We start from the raw sequence: 18,893 nt of genomic DNA, 5'->3' as shown, positions 1-18,893 counted from the left end.
GCCAACATTCCCATTTCTCTCACTTTACTTCTAAAACTTCTGTTTCTCTTATCCCCGCAGCTTCCCGGTGCCTCGCCCTGCCGGCAGGCTCCGCCCCGAGGCTATTTCTCCGCGGCTTTCCGGCTTCAGCCCGCTTTGTGCGCACACTCCGCAGTCTCGCACTTAACCCTTTCGCGTCTGAACCACGGCCTCGCGCCAGCCCCGTTCCCTATCTATTCACGCCCCGTGCTCTCTCTGCACGCGGCGGCCTCCACGGGAGTCACACAGCGTAGCTTACGTGTCCGCCACTAGCATTCAATCTAAGTTCCCCGGGCTAGCCTGGCGAATTCAACCCAGCTTACGTCTCCGCCCCACAATTTGGCTTCCCGTCCTTTGCTCCCCGGGCTGATCAGACGGATCCCAATCTGGCTTACGTTTCAGCTTCTGGTTTCAACTTTTCGCCCCCTATTCCCGGGCTAACTTGAGAATCCCAAAGTGGCTTTCGTGTCCGCCTCGGCCTGCCCCCCGCGGCTTCAATTTCCCTAACATTTTTCTCTACCCGGTATGTTTCCCCAAGCTTTCCTCCAACAATACTCCCTCATTTCTCCTGGCCTCTCCCCACAGTCCGCGTCCGAGTCTGTTTGTCCTAGCTTTCACTTTCGCTTTCGACCTTAGAGATTTCTCCCAGCTTCCCCCCGTAGTCCGTAGTCCGTATCTGAGTCTATGCCTAGGCTTTCAATAGCTTCTTCCGGCACCCTTTTCGTCCGGCTTTTCCCTAGGCTGTTTGCTAGTCTCTCTCTCCGGTATTTTCCCAGTTCTTCCCGTTTCTTCCCTCCTAAGTTTCATATCCGTCCTAAGTTTCCTATCCGAGCTAGGTTTCCTATCCGAGTCACGGCACCATTATGTCGCTCCCCCTCTTCGTGGAGGAACGACACAGGACCCTGCACTGTTCTTTCGTCTGCTCGGCCCTCCCCGGGTTTGCTGCTGGTTCTTCCCGGGTTGGCTACTATCCCTTCCACCTCCGTGGAAGGGCGGTTCCCCCTGCCACTTTCCCCACTTCCGCAGGGGAGCAGCACACCGCCGGCCGGCTTTCTCGGGGGCTGCACGGGTGTTCCTTCAGATAGATGTTCCCCTTAGATGTTCCTGGTGCATGCCGTCTCTCTCCTTTATAGTCCTCCTCCGCCAATCCCAACTCGGCTGCCCACACGCCGAGTACGCTGCTCTCCTCCAATCAGGAGCAAGTCCTACAGTTTATTGGTTGAACTGGAGGCAGCTGTGCAGAAGCTGTTTACTTCTCTCCCAGCGCCATATTGTGGGAGAGCAGATGCATAGAATAAGTCTTAATTCCAGTAACTCAGTCCAGTCCGGATTGCTCCCCACAAATTGACTCAATAAAAAAGGGCATGGAATCCCTCAGAATTTGAACAGATGAAATAGAAGAGCAAATATAAGAACTTGAAGACAAACTTCAGAAATAATGCAGTCAGATCAAACACAAGAAGAAGAAAGTAGAAAATTAAAAATCACAATTGGAGACTTATAAGATTCAATCAAGCATTGTAACATCTGGATAATAGGAGTCTCCGAGGGTTTGGAAAGAGAGAACAGATTAGAAGGCCTTCTTAATGAATTCCAATACAATCCCATCAAGGTGTCATGTACCAATGCCATCTCACTAGTCCAAGTGATCAACTTCAGTTCACAATTGATCACACTGATAGGTCTAAGAGTAAAAGGGATCACATAAACAAGACTAGTGTCAGCAAATACTAATTGATAGAATCAAAAAGGGAGAGAACGATCCAACATGGGAAACGGGATACACAGCAGACTCATAGCATGGCAGATGTCCTAAATAGCACTCTGGCCTCAGAATCAGCCCTTAAGGCATTCAGATCTGGCTGAAGAGCCCATGAGAGTATTTTAGGCATGGAAAGCCAAGACACTCTGGCAAAAAACAAAACAAAACAAAACAAAACAAAACAAAAAAACAAAAAACAAAAAACAAAACACTAAATGAAAGATCTCCGCAAGTGAGATCCCAGTGGAAAGAATGGGGCCATCAAAGAAGGAGGTACCTTTCTCTGAAGGGAGGAGAGAACTTCCACTTTGACTATGACCCTGTCAGAATAAGATCGAAGTCGGCGAACCCAAAAGGCTTCCATAGCCTTGGCAACTCATGACTAGAGCCTAGGGAGATTACTGACGCCATAAACAAGAGTGTCAAATTGTTAAGTCAACAACAGGAGTCACTGTGTACTTACTTCTCATGTGGGATCTGTCCTTAATGTGTTGTCCAATGTGAAGTAATGTTATAACTAGTACTGAAACAGTATTTTTACACTTTGTGTTTCTGTGTGGATGCAAACTGATGAAATCTTTACTTAATATATACCAAATCAATCTTCTGTATATAAAGAGAATTGAAAATGAATCTTGATGTGAATGGAATGGGAGAGGGAGCAGGAGATGGGAGGGGTGTGAGTGGGAGGGTAATTATGGGGGGGGAAAGCCAATGTAATCCATAAACTGTACTTTGGAAATTTATATTTACTAAATAAAAAAATGAATGAAATAGTATCAGAAAACTTCCACCATAGGCAGGTTGAAAGAAATGTCCAAATACAACAAATACATAGGAGTCCTAACAAACATGACCAGAAAAGGAATTCACCAGAACACATTGTGGCAACACTCAGCACAGTGAAACACAAAGTCAAATCCTAAAATGTGCCAGAGAGAAATGACAAATCACATTCAGAGGTAATCCAATCAGACTCACCCCAGACTTCTCATAGCAAACCCTACAGGAAAGGAGACAATGGCATGATATATTCTAAGTTTTAAAAGAAAAAGGCTGCCAACCGAGAACACTGTATGCCACAAAGCTATCATTTATGAATGAAGGGGAAATAAAGATTTTCCGTGACAAACATAAATTGAAAGAATTTGTATTTTCATGCCCAGCCTACAACACTGGCTCAAGGATGTGCTGCATGCAGAAACACAGAAACAGGAACTTTACTACAGAAGAAGACAAATGTAGAAAATGACCCAGCTAAAATATAAGCAAATACCAAAATACATAAACTGCTCTACTTAGGAAACATGGCAGGAAAAAGACAGTATTAAACAATAGTCACACTGAATGTAAATGATCTCTATAGTCAAAAGACACAGACTAGCTGAATGGATTAAAAAGAAAACCCATCTATCTGTTGCCTTCAGGAATCACACCTACCAGCAAAGATGCACGTAGACTGAAAGTGAAAGGATGATAAAAAAGATATTCCAAGCTAACAGAAACCAAAAAAGAGCCAGCATGGCCATCCTAATATCAGACAAAGTAGACTTTACCACAAAAGCTATTAAAAGAGACAAAGAAAGACACTATATAATGATTAAAGGATCAATCCAACATGAAGATGTTACTATTATAAATGTATATGCACTTAATTACAGGGTGCCTGGCTATTTGAAAGAATTATTGAAGGATTTAAAGGGAGATATAGACTTCAATATCCCACTTTCAGCAAAGGACAGATCAACCAGACAGAAAACAAATAAGGAAACAACAGAGCTAATTGACACTGTAGACCAAATAGACCTAGTAGATACCTACTTCCACCCCACAGCCACAGAATACACATATTTGTCCCCAGTGCACAGAACTTTCTCTAGGATTGACCAAATGCTAGGCCATAAAGGGAGCCTCAGAAAATTCAAAAAAATTGAAATTATACCATGCATCTTCTCAGACCACAATGCAATGAAGCTTGAAATTAACAACTCAAGAATCTCTGCATCATATGCAAAGACATGGAAAATGAACAACATGATTTTGAATGAACAGTGGGTCATAGATGAAATCAAAAGAGAAATCAAAAAATTTCTAGAAACAAACAAAAATGACAATACAACTTATCAAAATTTGTGGGATACAGCAAAAGCAGTGCTAAGAGGAAAGTTTATAGCAACTGGTACCTACATCAAGAAACTGGAAAGGTCGCAAATAAATGATCTCTCTATGTACCTCAAGGATCTAGAAAAACAGCAGCAGACCAAACCTAAATACAGTAGAAGAAAAGAAATAAAGATTAGAGAAGAAATCAACAGAATTGAAACAAAAAATTACAGAAGATCAGCAAAATGAAGAGCTGTTTTTTTTTTTTGAAAAAAAAAAATTGACACACCATTGGCCCAACTAACCAAAAAAGGAGAGAGAAGACCCAAATCAGTAAAATTAAAGATGGTAATGGAAATGTAACAACAGACACTACAGAAATAAAAAGAGTCATCAGAAACCATTACAAAGAGTTGTATGCCAACAACTTGGGAAACCTAGAAGAAATGGATAGATTCCTGGATACATACAACCTACCAAAACTGAGCCATGAAGACATAGAAAACCTAAACAGACCCATAACCATGAAAGAAATTGAATCAGTAATAAATATGCTCCCAAAAAAGAAGAGGCCAGGACCAGACAGCTTCACTGTTGAATTCTACCAGACATTTAAAGAACAACTAATTGCAGTTCTTTTCAAATTATTCAAAACAATTGAAAGGGATTCCGTCAATGAAGCCAAATATCACCTTAATTCCTAAACCCAGAAAATTCCTTCTATGAAGCCAATATCACCTTAATTCCTAAACCCAGAAAAGATGCAACAGAGAAGGAAAACTATACACCTATCTCCCTGATGAACATAGATGCAAAAATACTCAACAAAACGCTGGCCAACCAAATCCAACTACACATCAGAAAGATCATTCACCCAGACCAAGTGAGATTTATCCCTGGTATGCAGGGATAGTTCAACATTCGAAAATCAATAAATGTGATACATCACATTAACACATTGAGAAACAAAAATCATATGATTATCTCAATAGACACAGAGAAAACATTTGACAAAATACAACACCCTTTCATGATGAAAACTCTAAGCAAACTGGGTTTAGAAGGAACATTCCTCAACACAATCAAGGCAATTTTTGGCAAACCCATAGTCAGCATTATATTGAATGGGGAAAAGTTGGATACAAATGGGAAAGGAGGAAGTCAAGCTATCGCTATTTGCAGATGACATGATTCTATATATAGGGGATCCAAAAGACTCCACTAAGAGACTATTGGAACTCATAGAAGAGTTTGGTAAAGTAGCAGGATACAAAGTCAATGCACAGAAATCAACAGCCTTTGTATACACAGATAATGCCATGGTTGAGAAAGAACTTCTAAGATCAATCCCATCCACAATAGCCAAGGGAAATTAAATTGGCAAAGAAAGGAGTTATCTGCACCTCAATGTTTATTGCAGCTCAATTCACAATAGCTTAGACATGGAATCAACCAAAATGCCCATCAATCAAAGACTGGATAAAGAAATTTTGGGACATGTACACTATGGAATGCTACATAGCAGTAAAAAAGGATGAAATCTGGTCCTTTTGCAACAAAATGGAGCAAGCTGGAAAACCTCATACTTAGTGAAATAACCCATCCCACAGAGACAAACACCATATGTTCTCCCTGATTTGGGAGAATTAATAGTGCAGCTAAAAGGAAAGTTAAAGAAGCAAAATTGTCACTTCTAGTATGAATGTCTTCAAGAATCCTTGACCTGATTGTCAAGAGACAGTTTACTATTGTTACTTTTTACTGTGTATATCCTTTTTGCTTTGTTTTGTTGATTTTTTCTGTTTTTTTCTTTCTCTCATTTCTCTACTTCACACTATATGCTGAACTCTCTATGTAACACAGAGCTAATTATATGTATTTTAAGGCAATTGGAAAAAGATTCCAGTTAAAAATAAGAGAAGGAATAAGAGATGGACGAGGTAGTCTAAAACTTTAAAACAGTATAGTTCTGAATAAAGGCATATAGACTTACCTCTCAGGGTACAGCCTAAGAACTAATCTTGGGGCTCCAAACCCATAAGAATCAGTGGTATAAACACCATCTTCACTGTTACAATGATCATATTAAATGTTAAAGGCAACAGATAGATTGGTCTACATTTAAAAGGGATGATATAAATAACATCAAGTACCCAGTAAAAATAATATAATTAAAAAGGAAGGAAGGACCAATGTGGGAAACAGTCCACAGAGCAGGCTTCTAGAACGACTTTCACAGTAAATAACACTCTGACCTCAGAATCAACCCATAAGGCTTCCTGGTTGGGCTGAAAGGCCTGTGAGAGCATTTCAGGCATGGAAAGACAAGACTCTGTGGAAAAAAAATCCTACATGGATGATCTCTGTGAGACCTCAGAGGAAAGAAAGGGTCATTAAAGAAGGAGACACTCTTTTCTGAAGGGAGAAGAGAACATCCACTTTATTTATGGCCATGTCCAAATACCGACAGAGTCTATGGTCACAAAAGGCTTCCATAGCCTTGGCAGCCCATGACAAGAGCCTCGGATGATCACTGATATCATAAGAGTGTTAATTGTTAAAGGAACAACCATAGTCACTGTGCACTTGCTCCCCAGGTAGGACCTCTGTCCCTATTGAATTATAATATGAGAATTGACTGCAAATTCTCTCCCCAGACTGTACTCTATATGTTGTATGTGGGCATGGGGGCAAATTGTTGAGCATAGAGTTGGTCCTCTGTATATTAAGTCATACTAAAAGTGATCCATAATAAAGAAGGAGATGGGAGAGGGAATGGTAGGTGGGATGGAAGTGGGGGGGGTGGTATGGGGGAAAGAACCACTATATTCCTAAAGTTGTATCTATGTAAAAATGCATTCATTAAATGAAAATTAAAAAGCAAAAGAAATAGCTGGAGGCATCACAATATCAGATTTCAAAATATACTACAAGGGAGTTATAATCAAAACAGCCTGGTACTGGCACAAAAATAGATAGATAGACCAATGGAACAGAATAGAATCACCAGAAATCAATCCAAACATCTACAACCAACTTATATTTGATCAAGGAGCTAAAAATCAATCCCTGGAGCAAGGACAGTCTATTCAAAAAATGGTGCTGGGAAAACTGGATTTCCACATGCAGAAGTATGAATCAATACCCCTACCATACACCTTATACAAAAACCCACTCAACATGATTACAGATCTAAATATATGACCCAACACTATCAAATTATTGGAGAACATTGGGGAAACCCTGCAAGACATTGGCACAGGCAAAGAGTTCTTGGAAAACACCAAAGCAGTTAAACAAAGCCAAAATTAAGAAATGGGATCATTTCAATTGAGAAGTTTCTATACTGCAAAAGAAATAAGAAAGGGAAGCGGCAACTGGCAGAATGGGAGAAATTATTTGCAAACTATGCAACTGATAAAGGATTAATAACCAGAATCTACAAAGAGACCAAGAAACTCCACAACAATAAAACAAAGAACCAAGTGAAGAGTTGGACCAAGGACTTAAACATACATTTTTTAAAAGAGGAAATCCAAATGGCCAAAAGACACATGAAAAAATGTTCATGATCACAAGCCATCAGGGAAATGCAAATCAAAACCACAAAGAGGTTTCACCTCACCCCGGTTATAAAGGCTTTCATACAGAAATCAACAAACAAATGCTGGTGAGGAAGTGAGCGAAAAGGTACCCTAATCCACTGTTGGTGGGAATGCAAACTGGTAAAACCACTATGGAAGACAGTTTGGAGATACCTCAGAAATTTGAATCTAGTCCTACCATGTGACCCAGGCATCCCACACCAAGGAATTTACCTAAGGGAAATGAAATCAACAAATAAAAGAGTCATCTGCACCTCTGTGTTTATTGCAGCTCAATTCACAATAGCTAAGACATGGAATCAACCTAAATGCCTGTCAACGGAAGACTGGAGTGGGAGATGGGATGGTTGAGGGTGGGAGGGAGGTTATGGAGGGAAAAGCTGCTGTAATCCAAAAGTTGTATTTTCAAAATTTATATTTATTAAATAAAAGAAAAAATTAAAAAGTAGCAAATCACAAAGAAAAAAGAAATTATGGGATGTGTACTCTATGGAATACTACACAGTGGTAAAAAAATGAAATCCAGTCATTTGCAACAAAATGGATAAATCTGGAAAACATCAAAGGGACAAATATCATATGTTCTCCCTGATCTGTGACAACTAACAGAGCACCTAAAAAAAAACCTGTAGAAGTGAAATTGACAATATAAGAAGCAATGAGTTGAACAACTCATGTCTTGACTGTTGAGGAACAGTTTATTATTTTATTTTATTTTTTATTTTTTTTTCTACTTAATACCATTGGTTGAACTCTTAACACAGAATTATTCTCAGGCATTTAAATCCTATTAAAAATTAATCCCTGTTAAAAATAAGAGTGAGTCTGGCCTCAGAATCAGTCCTTAAGGCGTGTGGATCGGCTGAAAAGCCCATGAGAGTATTTCAGGCATGGAAAGCCAAGACACTCTGGCAAAAAACAACAACAACAACAACAACAACAACAACAAAACCCTAAATGAAAGGTCTCTGTGAGTGAGATCCCAGTAGAAAGAACAGGTCATCAAAGAAGGAGGCACCTTTCTCTGAAGGGAGGAGAGAACTTCCACTCTGACTACGACCTTGTCTAAATATGATCAGAGTCGGTGAACTCAAAAGGCTTCCATAGCCTTGGCAACTCATGACAAGAGCCTAGGGTGATTATTGATGCCATAAACAAGAGTGTCAATTTGTTAAGTCAACAACAGGAGTCACTGTGCACTTACTCCTCATGTAGGATCTCTGTCCTTAATGTGCTGTACATTGTGATTTAATGCTATAACTAGTACTCAAACAGTATTTTTCACTTTGTGTTTCTATGTGGGTACAAACTGTTGAAATCTTTACTTAATATATGCTAAACTGATCTTCTGTATATAAAGAGAATTGAAAATGAATCTTAATGTGAATGGAAGGGGAGAGGGAGCTGGAAAGGGGAGGGTTGCGGGTGGGAGGGAAGTCATGGGGGGGAAGCCATTGTAATCCATAAGCTGTACTTTAGAAATTTATATTCATTAAATAAAAGAAATAGCAAAAAATAAATAAAAAATAAGAGTGAGAATAAGAGTCAGGAGATAAGAGTCAGCACACACTCCCTTGGGCTTACACTAAGGGTAAAGCTAAAAACTTGTCATGGGACTGCAAATCCCATTAAGTTGGCAGGTACCAATGCTATCTTATGAGTTATAATGGTCAGTTTAAGTTCATAACTGATCATAAAGATAGGATTAGTTGTCAAAGACCAGTGTCTGCTAATAATGTAATTAAATATAATTAAAAAGAGAGAACAATCCAACCTGGGAAGCAGGACACACACTAGACTCATAGAATGACAAATGCCCTGAATAGCACTCTGGCCTCAGAATCAGCCCTTAGGGCATTCAGATCTAGCTAAAAAGCCCACGAGAGTATTTCAGGCATGGAAAGTGAAGACACCTTGGCAAAAAATGACCTAAATGGAAGATCTCTGTGAGTGAGATCCTGGTGGAAAGAAGGGGCCATCAAAGAAGGAGGTACCTTTCTCTGAAAGGAGGAGAGAACTTTGATTATGGCCTTGTCTAAATAAGGTTGGAGTTTGTGAACTCAAGAGGCTTCCATAGCCTTGGCAGCTCATGACAAGAGACTCGGGTGATTACTGACATCATAAATAAGAGTGTCAATTGTTAAATCAACAATAGGAGTCACTGTGCACTTGCTCCCCATGTAGGACCTCTGTCCTTAATGTGTTGTACTATGAGAATCAAAGGCAAAACTAATCTTCAAACAGTATTTTATCGTTTGTGTGTCTGTGTGGGTACAAACTGTTAAAATCTTTACTCAGTATAGAGTTGATTTTATGTATATAAAGAAATTAAAAATGAATCTTAATGAAGAATGGGATGAAAGAGGGAGTAGGAGTTGGGATGGTTGTGGGTGGGAGGGTGGTTATGGGGGGAAGAACCTCTATAATCCAAAAGTTATACTTTTGAAATTCATATTTATTTATTTTTTAAAATATTTTTATTTGTTTATTTGACAGTAGAGTTACAGAGAGAGAGAGAGAGAGAGAGAGATCTTCCTTCTGTTGGATCACTCCCCAAATAGCCTCCACGGCCTGAGCTATGCTGATCCGAAGCCAGGAGCCAGGAGCTTCTTTCCTGGTCTCCCATGTGGGTGCAGGGGCCCAAGTACTTGGGCCATCCTCCACTGCCTTCCCGGGCCACAGCAGAGAACTGGACTGGAAGAGGAGCTTCCGGGACTAGAATCCGGCACCCATATGGGATGCTGGCGCTGTAGGTGGAGGATTGACCTAGTGCGCCACCCCTCCAGCCCCTTGAAATTCATATTTATTAAATAAAAATTTTCTATTAAAAAAAGTGGAGCAGTGGAGAGTTGAACTAGGACCCTTATGAGATGCTAGTGTTGTAGGAGGATACTTTATCCACTGGGCCACAACGACGACCCCAATGTATTTATTTTCAAATGCCTGTCGTGATGGACAATGCAATCTGTTCTTCCAAACACTCCCTGAAGTAGCTCTACAATGGTACTAGTTTCATCATTGATTAGTTAATGAAATAAATATTTTGATTTCTATCTTTGCCTAGAGCCATATTTATGACCTTATGAAAATTATACAATATTTTCTTACATTTAAATCCATAGAGGAGGTGTAGGGATGGTGATTTGTAAGGCTGCCACAAAACATACCAAACACCAGAGTTAAGGAAAGGGTTTATTGGGGGAAACCAGAAGGGGTGAAGAGGGAAAGGAGAGAAAGAGAAAGAGAGAGAGGAGAGTAAGAGAGAGAGAGAGAGAGAGAGAGAGAGACATGTGTTCAGGAACAGTTCCTCTTTAAACTTTGCTGGGCAGGCAGGGAAGTAGGAGCAGCGAATCCCATTAAGGTAGGGTGGAGCTGACACCTGTGGTTGGGTCATGGGGTCACCTGGCTTCCAGAAATGGTGGGGGAGGGGAGCTAGAGCCTAGGATGGTGTCCGGAGCATAGATCATGCCACCGGTAAGACTGCGAATATTGCTAGCAGTGAAGATGAAGCTAGAATTAAGAGGAACAGGGGAGATTGTGTGGAGAGAAGGACAGAGGGAGAACCTGAGGGAATGAGTGTGAGGGAGGAACTGTGCAGAGTGCAGGGCACTGGGGCGACTGGGCAGGACGACGCTTGGCCAGCACTGAGGGAGCTGGGAGGCTCTGCCCACTGCAGAAACTGACCTGAGATTTGCAAGGGGACTCCTTGAGGATGAATTCAGGGGTGAGGATGATATCACAGGCTTCTTTCAAAGTGATAGATTATAGTTTTTCCTTTGAAAAGAAAGTAATGATTTTATTTTCATCTACTAGTAAGGTAGAACAAGAGAGCAAGAGGGGAGAGTGAGGGCCAGCGCCGTGGCTCACTAGGCTAATCCTCCGCCTAGCGGCGCCGGCACACTGGGTTCTAGTCCCGGTTGGGGCGCCGGATTCTGTCCCGGTTGCCCCTCTTCCAGGCCAGCTCTCTGCTGTGGCCAGGGAGTGCAGTGGAGGATGGCCCAGGTGCTTGGGCCCTGCACCCCATGGGAGACCAGGAAAAGCACCTGGCTCCTGGCTCCTGCCATCGGATCAGCGCGGTGCGCCGGCCGCAGCACGCCGGCCGCGGCGGCCATTGGAGGGTGAACCAACGGCAAAGGAAGACCTTTCTCTCTGTCTCTCTCTCACTGTCCACTCTGCCTGTCAAAAAAAAAAAAATAAATAAAAAAAAAAGAGGGGAGAGTGAGAGTGAAAGAGAGAGAGAGAATGAGAGTGCTCTTCTATCCACTGATTCACTCCTGGAACAGCCAGTCAGCCCGTGCTGGGCCAGGCCGAAGCCAGGAGCCAGGAACTCCATTCAGGTCCCCACATGGGTGTCAGGGTCCCGGCACTTGAGTCCTCATCTGCTGCCTCCCAGAATGCATTAGCAGGAAGCTGGGTCAGAAGCAGAGCAGCCAGGACTCAAGCCAGCTTGAGTTTTGGGCTTCTGAGCTGTGGGTTATCCAACAACGTCATTGTGAATGCTCCTTTTTTCTTTAAATAAAGTGATGTAGAGTTTTTATGAAGTTGAACATAAGTAAGGCTTCTGTTTGTATCCATCCTCCTTCTTTGACAGCAGGTGTCTTGTGAGGTGTTTGGTCACTTCCTGTTCTCCTGTCCAAGTAACTCATCTTCCTGGCTGAGGTTCAGTCTCCTGTCTCCAGTGTCATCTTCAAGAATCCTTTCCACCACTCTGTCTCCAACTACTCAGTTTGCTGTCCACTTCTCAACAGTGCATTTGGCCTCAGCACTCCTCACTTCAAAGGGACTCCCAGGGCTTGAGTGATTGACAGCTGTGATGTTGCTACAGATCACATCCCCATCAAGGTAAGGATTATCCTCAGCCCCTCCTGTGCCCCCTCAGTCACTGTCCAGCTCCAGATCCCAGCACGTGGTCATCACCACCCTCCTCTGCTGAGCACGTCCTTGGGGGAGCATTCATGGGAAACACAAGTATCCACTTTCTGTACATTCAGAGACGTCTGTCCACAGAGCCTTTCCTCAATGTCTTTGTCACTAATTTTCCACCAATGTTCCTTCCAGCTCCTCAGCCAGCCCATCACACTATTGGCCACAGCCTGTGACCTGGCAAATACTCGCAGGCCTGGGTGTTTTTCCCCAGTCAAGTGAGCAGTCAGGTGCTCTTCACCCCTGTGCTCACTGACGTCCCAGAAAGGGGCTGCAGTGCTGCCACTGCCCACTGGGTGGTGCCTGCCTGCGGTCAGAGCCATTTGTAAGTCAGGCTGAGCCTTCTCTCCCCTGTCAGGTGATCCTAGGAGCTCCCATGGGACCAGAGGCACAGACTGGGTGGGGAAAGGCCATGCTGTGTGCGGGAGGGGCCGTGGGCATTGGGCCGTGTCTTCCTGTAACTCACCTGTGAGTGCAGGGCCTGCTCAGTGGATGCTGCGTGCAGTACACTCTCCCATGTGATGACGGAGTGGGGCTGTGCATGCCCTACTGTGCAGCCTCTGAATCAGCGCACAGCCAGTGTGACAGTTAGAGAGAAAGAGAGAGAGAGAGAGAGATCTTCCATCTGCTGGTTCACTTCCTAATGGCTGCAACAGCTAGGGCTGAGCCAGGCTGAGACCAGGAGCCAGGAGCTTCTTCCAGGTCTCCCATGTGGGTATCAGGGTCTAAGCATGTGGCCATCTTCCACTGCTTTCCCAGACCATTAGCGGGGAGAGGTAATGGATGTGGAGCAGATGGGGCTCAAACTTGTGCCCATATGGGATGCTGGCACTGCAGGCAGACACTTAACCTGCTGCATCACAGAGGCAGCCTCAGAGAAATATAATTTTAGGTAACAACAGGCATGTTGGGAGCTTTATGTTGGAGAGGCAAGCTGAAGAGTGGAAAACCACAGCTTGGAGTGTGACACTGGGTTCAAGTCCTGCCTTCACCACCACTCACCCACCATGTGACATTGATGAGAGCAGCTTCCCAGCCTCACTCAGCCCCTCCTCTGTAAGGAAGAGGAGTAGGAGAGAGGACAGAGGGTGATAAAGAGCAGGAGAGAGAGATCTTCCAACTGCTGGTCACTCCCCAAATGGCTGTAACAGACAGGTCTGGGTCAGGCTGAAGCCAGGAGCCAGGAGCTCCATCTGGTCTCCCTCGTGGGTGCAGGGCCCAAGTTCTCAGGACATCTTCTGCTGCTTTCCCAGGTGCATGAGCAGGGAGCTGGATCAGAAGGGAGGAGCCGGCAGGCCTCTGCGGCACAGCAGAAGATGAACTGTTTTACAATAGTGAGCATGTGGCCGGTCACAAGGAGACAGTGACAAGGGGAAGGCAGGTGGCTCGCTGTGGTCACACCTGTTCTCTCCCTGTCCCCATGTGTCTGTCTTATCAGCCAAGGAGATCGTGAGTCTGCTCTGGACAAGAGGCTTTTCTGTGTCTGGATGCCCGCAGCAGCCTCGATAAATGCTCACTAAACAGCTCTGTGTAAGGCTGAGTCCTAGGACCACTCAGTGGGGCACAGTGGCAGCAAGAGGGGAGAAGGTGGGAGAGCAGAATAGCTTTGGTTGGGGGAGGGGCTGGAGCAGCCCACATGTGGCCAGGGATGCAGTCAGGGTGTGTTGGGGGGGGGCGGTTTCCAAGAAGAGGGAGACCCTGACCCTCTCTGTTCTCAGGGGAGCAGTGTGGGCAGGCTCACCTGGGAGCCCTGGTGTAGGCACAGGTGCTGCTATTCCGGCTGTAGGGAGGCAGGTGTGCCGTGAAATGAAGAGAGGAGCTGACACTGCAGCCCATGAGTGGTTTTGTGGTTTAAGTGATGTAATGTGCACTGGGGCAGCTTGGTGTGCAGACGGTGGGGACGGAGGCCCAGAGCAGGAGGCAGAGCTCTGGGCCCAGGACACCAGTGGCAGAAGCAGGAGTGAGACCTGCTCAGCCCTACTGCGGTATGCGCTCTGCCCACTGTGGCCTCGACTTCCAGTTCCATTGGCCCCCGACTTTGAACCCTGTCCACAGTGCAGAGTGAAGTGCATCGCCCTCCAGAGACTGGCGCGATCACGTTTCGAACAGGTGACCTGCGTGACCACTCCAGTTCAAGAAGGAGCACTCCTGGCCCCAGGACAATCCCGCCTGTCCCTTCCCGACCTCACCTCCTCCTCAGCCGGCCAGAGGTGCAGCTCCTCGCGCCACTTCTCTCACCGCAGCTCCTCCTACTGCTCTCTCACTGCGTGCAATTGCAGTCCTGCACCCGGCGGCCTTTTGGATCTGGGTTCCGGGATTTCCATCCTCATTAGGTTTCTGGACTGCATTGTCAGGGCCTTCCTGCTGGGAAGTGCAGCTGTCTGCCAGTGCTGGCCACAAGGGGGCAGCAGAGGGCCAGGGAAACCCGGTGCCGCTGGCGCTGCCTCTGGGTTGGCCCTGCTTCCTCTGGGGCCTGCTGCTGTGCAGAGTTCTGGAGCAGGGGTTTGGAGCCAGGATCTCCGCACTGTTTGGAACACGCACTCCTTTAAATAATGAGGAGCTCACGGAGAAGGAGAATGAAAAGGGAAGCTTATTTTGGTAGAAAGCATTGTGAGGTCCGTGAGCAGCTTTTCCCTAAACGCATTTCCAGGACTTCTGGAAGAGCCCTCCCAGGTCCTTGGCCTCCCCTCCGCCCCCAGATCCCTGGACACCGCTAGGGCTGCCCCCCCACGTGGTGGCCCCACTGGGAGCAGGCGGAACTCTGGGGGGAGCTGGCGCCGGCAGGGCTGACCCTGGTGGGTTCCTCACCTCGGGAGCCCGGGTCTCAGCTGCGACAGGAGGACAGCAGAGGCCTCACAGTAAAGCAGGAGGACGGGCAGGGACACTCCGTGTGCGCTGCTCAGAGGGAAACGCGGGGGAGTGAGTGGGGCCGAGTGTGTGGTGGGGGCTGTGGGAGAGCCGGGCCCTGGGCGCAGGGCTGAAGCCCACAGCTCTGCCTGCGGAGAGGAGACTGCAGGAGAAGGCAGCGTCTGTCCTGGGACAGCAGTGGGCAGGCGTCCATCCCGGCACTCTCAGACTCGCCTCTCAGGGCTGGACGGCGCCTCTGTAGCCTCTGCCGCCCCAGGCTTCTCCTGCGTTCTCTCTCTTTTTTTTTTTTTTTTTTTTTTTTTTTTTGTGTGTGTGTGTGTGTGTGTGTGTAAAAAGTTTATTACAGCTGTGAAATTACAATTTTATGTTTGTAGGAATCCAGGAACACTTTGTAGTTCAAACAGCTCTGTTAGTTTCCACATCTGTTGCTAATGAAATGAAATGAGGAAATCTTGCCAGAATTTTAAAGTTGTTAAATGCTAGATTCATTGACATTTGTATAAATTTCTACTTACTATGCATAAATGATAAAAAAGAAAGTGAAGCAGTGTTAGCATTTATCCGTCATTGTTACTTGACAGACCCCAAGAGGTTTTGAATCATGTCCCACATAGAAATAAGGCTTCAGTACTTCAGGGAAATTGTACATGAAAGAATGGATGTAAGACCTGTCGCTTAAATTGTAGAAAGAAATCTCACCCAAGTCGCAGTCTAGATAGACGCCAATCCCTCTGGGCTTTTCCCTTAGCAGAAGAGTGACTGGCTCAGTGCCGCAAGCCACATAGTTACCGTGGTGCAGCTGAATTGTCCAGCACCCATTCTGTTCTGCCTGGGACTTTCCCATCACCACTTCCTCCAGTCCCTCCTCCACGATTTGCCTGCTGCACCCTTGGCCCAGGCAGGGCCTGATCCACATGGAACCAGAGGCGAAGGGTCAGAGAATTCCTCCAGGTCGCTGACGCCCCCATCTGGGCAGCACTGGTGCTGGCGCTCGGGGCCCAGCCACTGCGGAGCCCGGGAAAGCGCTGAGGCCCTGTGGGAGATGGGTCCGACGGCCCCACCCCGGTTACATCAGGGCTGCTTTCTCCTTTTTTTTATTTTTAATTTTTAAAAATTTTTTATTTTATTTTGACAGGCAGAGTTAGAGAGAGAGAGAGAGAGAGAGAGAGATACAGAGAGAAAGGTCTTCCTTCCGTTGGTTCACCCCGCAAATGGCCACTACAGCCGGCACTGTGCCGATCTAAAGCCAGGAGCCAGGTGCTTCCTCCTGGTCTCCCATGCGGGTTCAGGGACCCAAGCACTTGGGCCATCCTCCACGGCCCTTCCGGGCCACAGCAGAGAGCTGGACTGGAAGAGGAGCAGCTGGGACTAGGACCTGGCGCCCCTATGGGATGCTGGCACCGCAGGCTAGGATTAACCAAGTGAGCCACGGCACTGGCCCCAGAGGGCTTCTTTCTTCATAGCCCTGCCTTCCTTCCTCTCTGCCTTCTTCCCTTTTTTATTTTTTTAAACATTTTATTTACTTATTGAGAGGGAGAATTACAGAGAGAGGGAGAGACAGACAGAAAGGTTTTCCATCCACTGATTCATTCCCCAGATGGCTGCAATGGCCAGAGCTGAGTGATTGGAAGCCAGGAGCTTCTTCTGGGTCTCCCACTTGGGTGCAGGGGCCCAAGGACTTGGACCATCTTCTACTGCTTTCCCAGGCCACAGCAGAGAGCTGGATCAGAAGAGGAGCAGCTGGGACTTGAACCGGTGCCCATATGGGAGCTGGCACTGTCGCATCTTTCTTTTATGCTGTTTGTTTGTGCCATCATCATTTGCACTTTCTTTCAAATTTGTATTTATTGTTTGCTTATTTGTTGTCTGATAAAATTTATTAAATTTTCTGTAAGAATACCCTTTTCCATTTAACCTCATTAAAAAAAAATCCTTTACAGGTCCGACACCAGGAAAAGACCAGGAAAAGCACCTGGCTCCTGGCTTTGGATCAGCGCAGTGCGCCGGCCGCAGTGCGCCGGCCGCGGCGGCCATTGGAGGGTGAACCAATGGCAAAAGGAAGACCTTTCTCTCTGTCTCTCTCTCACCGTCCACTCTGCCTGTCAAAAAAAAAAAAAAATCCTTTACAGGAAGCCTGTAAAAAAGCTGTGGAGAGTGCATGTTATGGAACTAGATGGGACCAGGCTGTGGCATAGAGGTTTAACCTCCACCTGCGGCTCTGGCCTCCCACATGGGTGCCGACTGAGTCCCGGCTGTTCAATTTCTGATGCAGCTCTCTGCTCATGGCCTGGGAAAGCAGTGGAAGACGGCCCAAGTGCTTGGGACCCTACACCCATGTGGGAGACTTGAAGGAAGCTCCTGGGTCCTGGCTTCAGATTGGCCCAGCTCCAGCCAATTCAGCCACTTAGGGAGTGAACCAGCAGATGGAACCCTCTCTTTCTGTCTCTCCTTTTCTCTGTCTGTAGCTCTGCCTCTCAAATAAATAAATAAATCTAAAAATTAGATTACAAAATTTTTGCAGCAAAGTACACTAAGATTTATTTGTTTATTTGAAAGGCAGAATTAGAGAGAGAGAGAGAGAGAGAGAGAGAGAGAGAGAAAGTCTTCCATCCACAGGTTCATTCCCCAGTTGGCTACAATGGCCAGAGCTGTGCCAATCCGAAGCCAGGAGATAAGAGCATCTTCCAGGTCTCCCAATGGGTAAGGGGCCCAAGGACTTGGACCATCTTTTACTGCTTTCCCAGGCTGCAGCAAAGAGAAGGATCAAAAGTAGAGCAGCTGGACTCGCACGGGCACCCATATGGTTTGCTGGCTTTACCTGCTGTGCCACAGCACTGGCCCCTAAACTGATCTTCTGATTCTGTTTTCCACGTTTTGAGGCCCCTTGTGCATCTCAATGGTTGCAGGGTAGGGAGACCTCCTCACCTGCCCTGGACCCTCAGGTGTGGACATGGGCTGGACACCCGTTCTGAGCCTGGTTGGGCAGGGGTCCCACGCCATGAGGGCTCTGCCGCTGACCTCTGGGTGGGGCTGGGCAGACCTGGTCCTTTGTTGGGCTGAGAGCATCCGGGTGTTCCTGAGCCACATTTGCTTGTAAACATCAGTTGTGGTGCTGACAGCCTGGACTTGGGGTGGGGCCGCAGACTCCTCCCACCTGAGGGGCAGATGGCAGCCAGAAGGAGGAGTGTCCACCAGGGCTCTGCTCAGCAGGTTGCCTGGTCACAGCTCAGCCCACCTGCCAGGCTGATGCTGGTTACAGATGGCAAGGAAAACTTTTAAAGGTGAAAAAAAAATTCCACTGGGTGTGTGTGTATGTGTGTGTGTGTGTAGGGTGGGGGATGGGGAGCGGGATCTCCCTGCAGCTCCAGGCCGTCCCTCCCCTAGGAAGTTCCTGGTATCAGGAGGTGCAGGGCTCCTGTCCTCCTGCATCTGCTCCCAGCTGTGACAGGAGCTGCAGGCATCTGCTGTGTGTAGCTCAGATCCTGACACTAAATAGTCATGGACTGAAACTCAGTTTCTTCAGTGATTTCCTGAAAGTTCTCTAGCCTCTCTGGGCCTGGGGAAGTCTCGGTGCTGGGCAGGGACAGGTGGTGGCTGAGGGGGAGGGGCTGAGG

At 46.2% G+C, this 18,893-nt stretch overlaps 1 protein-coding gene across 6 annotated transcripts in view; it reads left to right on the top strand.

Annotated features, from left to right (window-relative positions):
* Positions 1-18,893, top strand: part of LOC100344369 (butyrophilin-like protein 1) — a 168,446-nt gene that overhangs the window by 107,451 nt on the left and 42,102 nt on the right. The gene's annotated exons all lie outside the window — the stretch shown is intronic.

The sequence above is a fragment of the Oryctolagus cuniculus genome, chromosome 5 (assembly GCF_051225735.1).
Source record: "Oryctolagus cuniculus isolate XC-2025 breed Fujian yellow rabbit chromosome 5, ASM5122573v1, whole genome shotgun sequence".
In the NCBI taxonomy this organism is placed as follows: domain Eukaryota; kingdom Metazoa; phylum Chordata; class Mammalia; order Lagomorpha; family Leporidae; genus Oryctolagus; species Oryctolagus cuniculus.
Note: the sequence above shows the minus strand (reverse complement) of the source record. Positions and strands in the feature narration are given on the sequence as shown.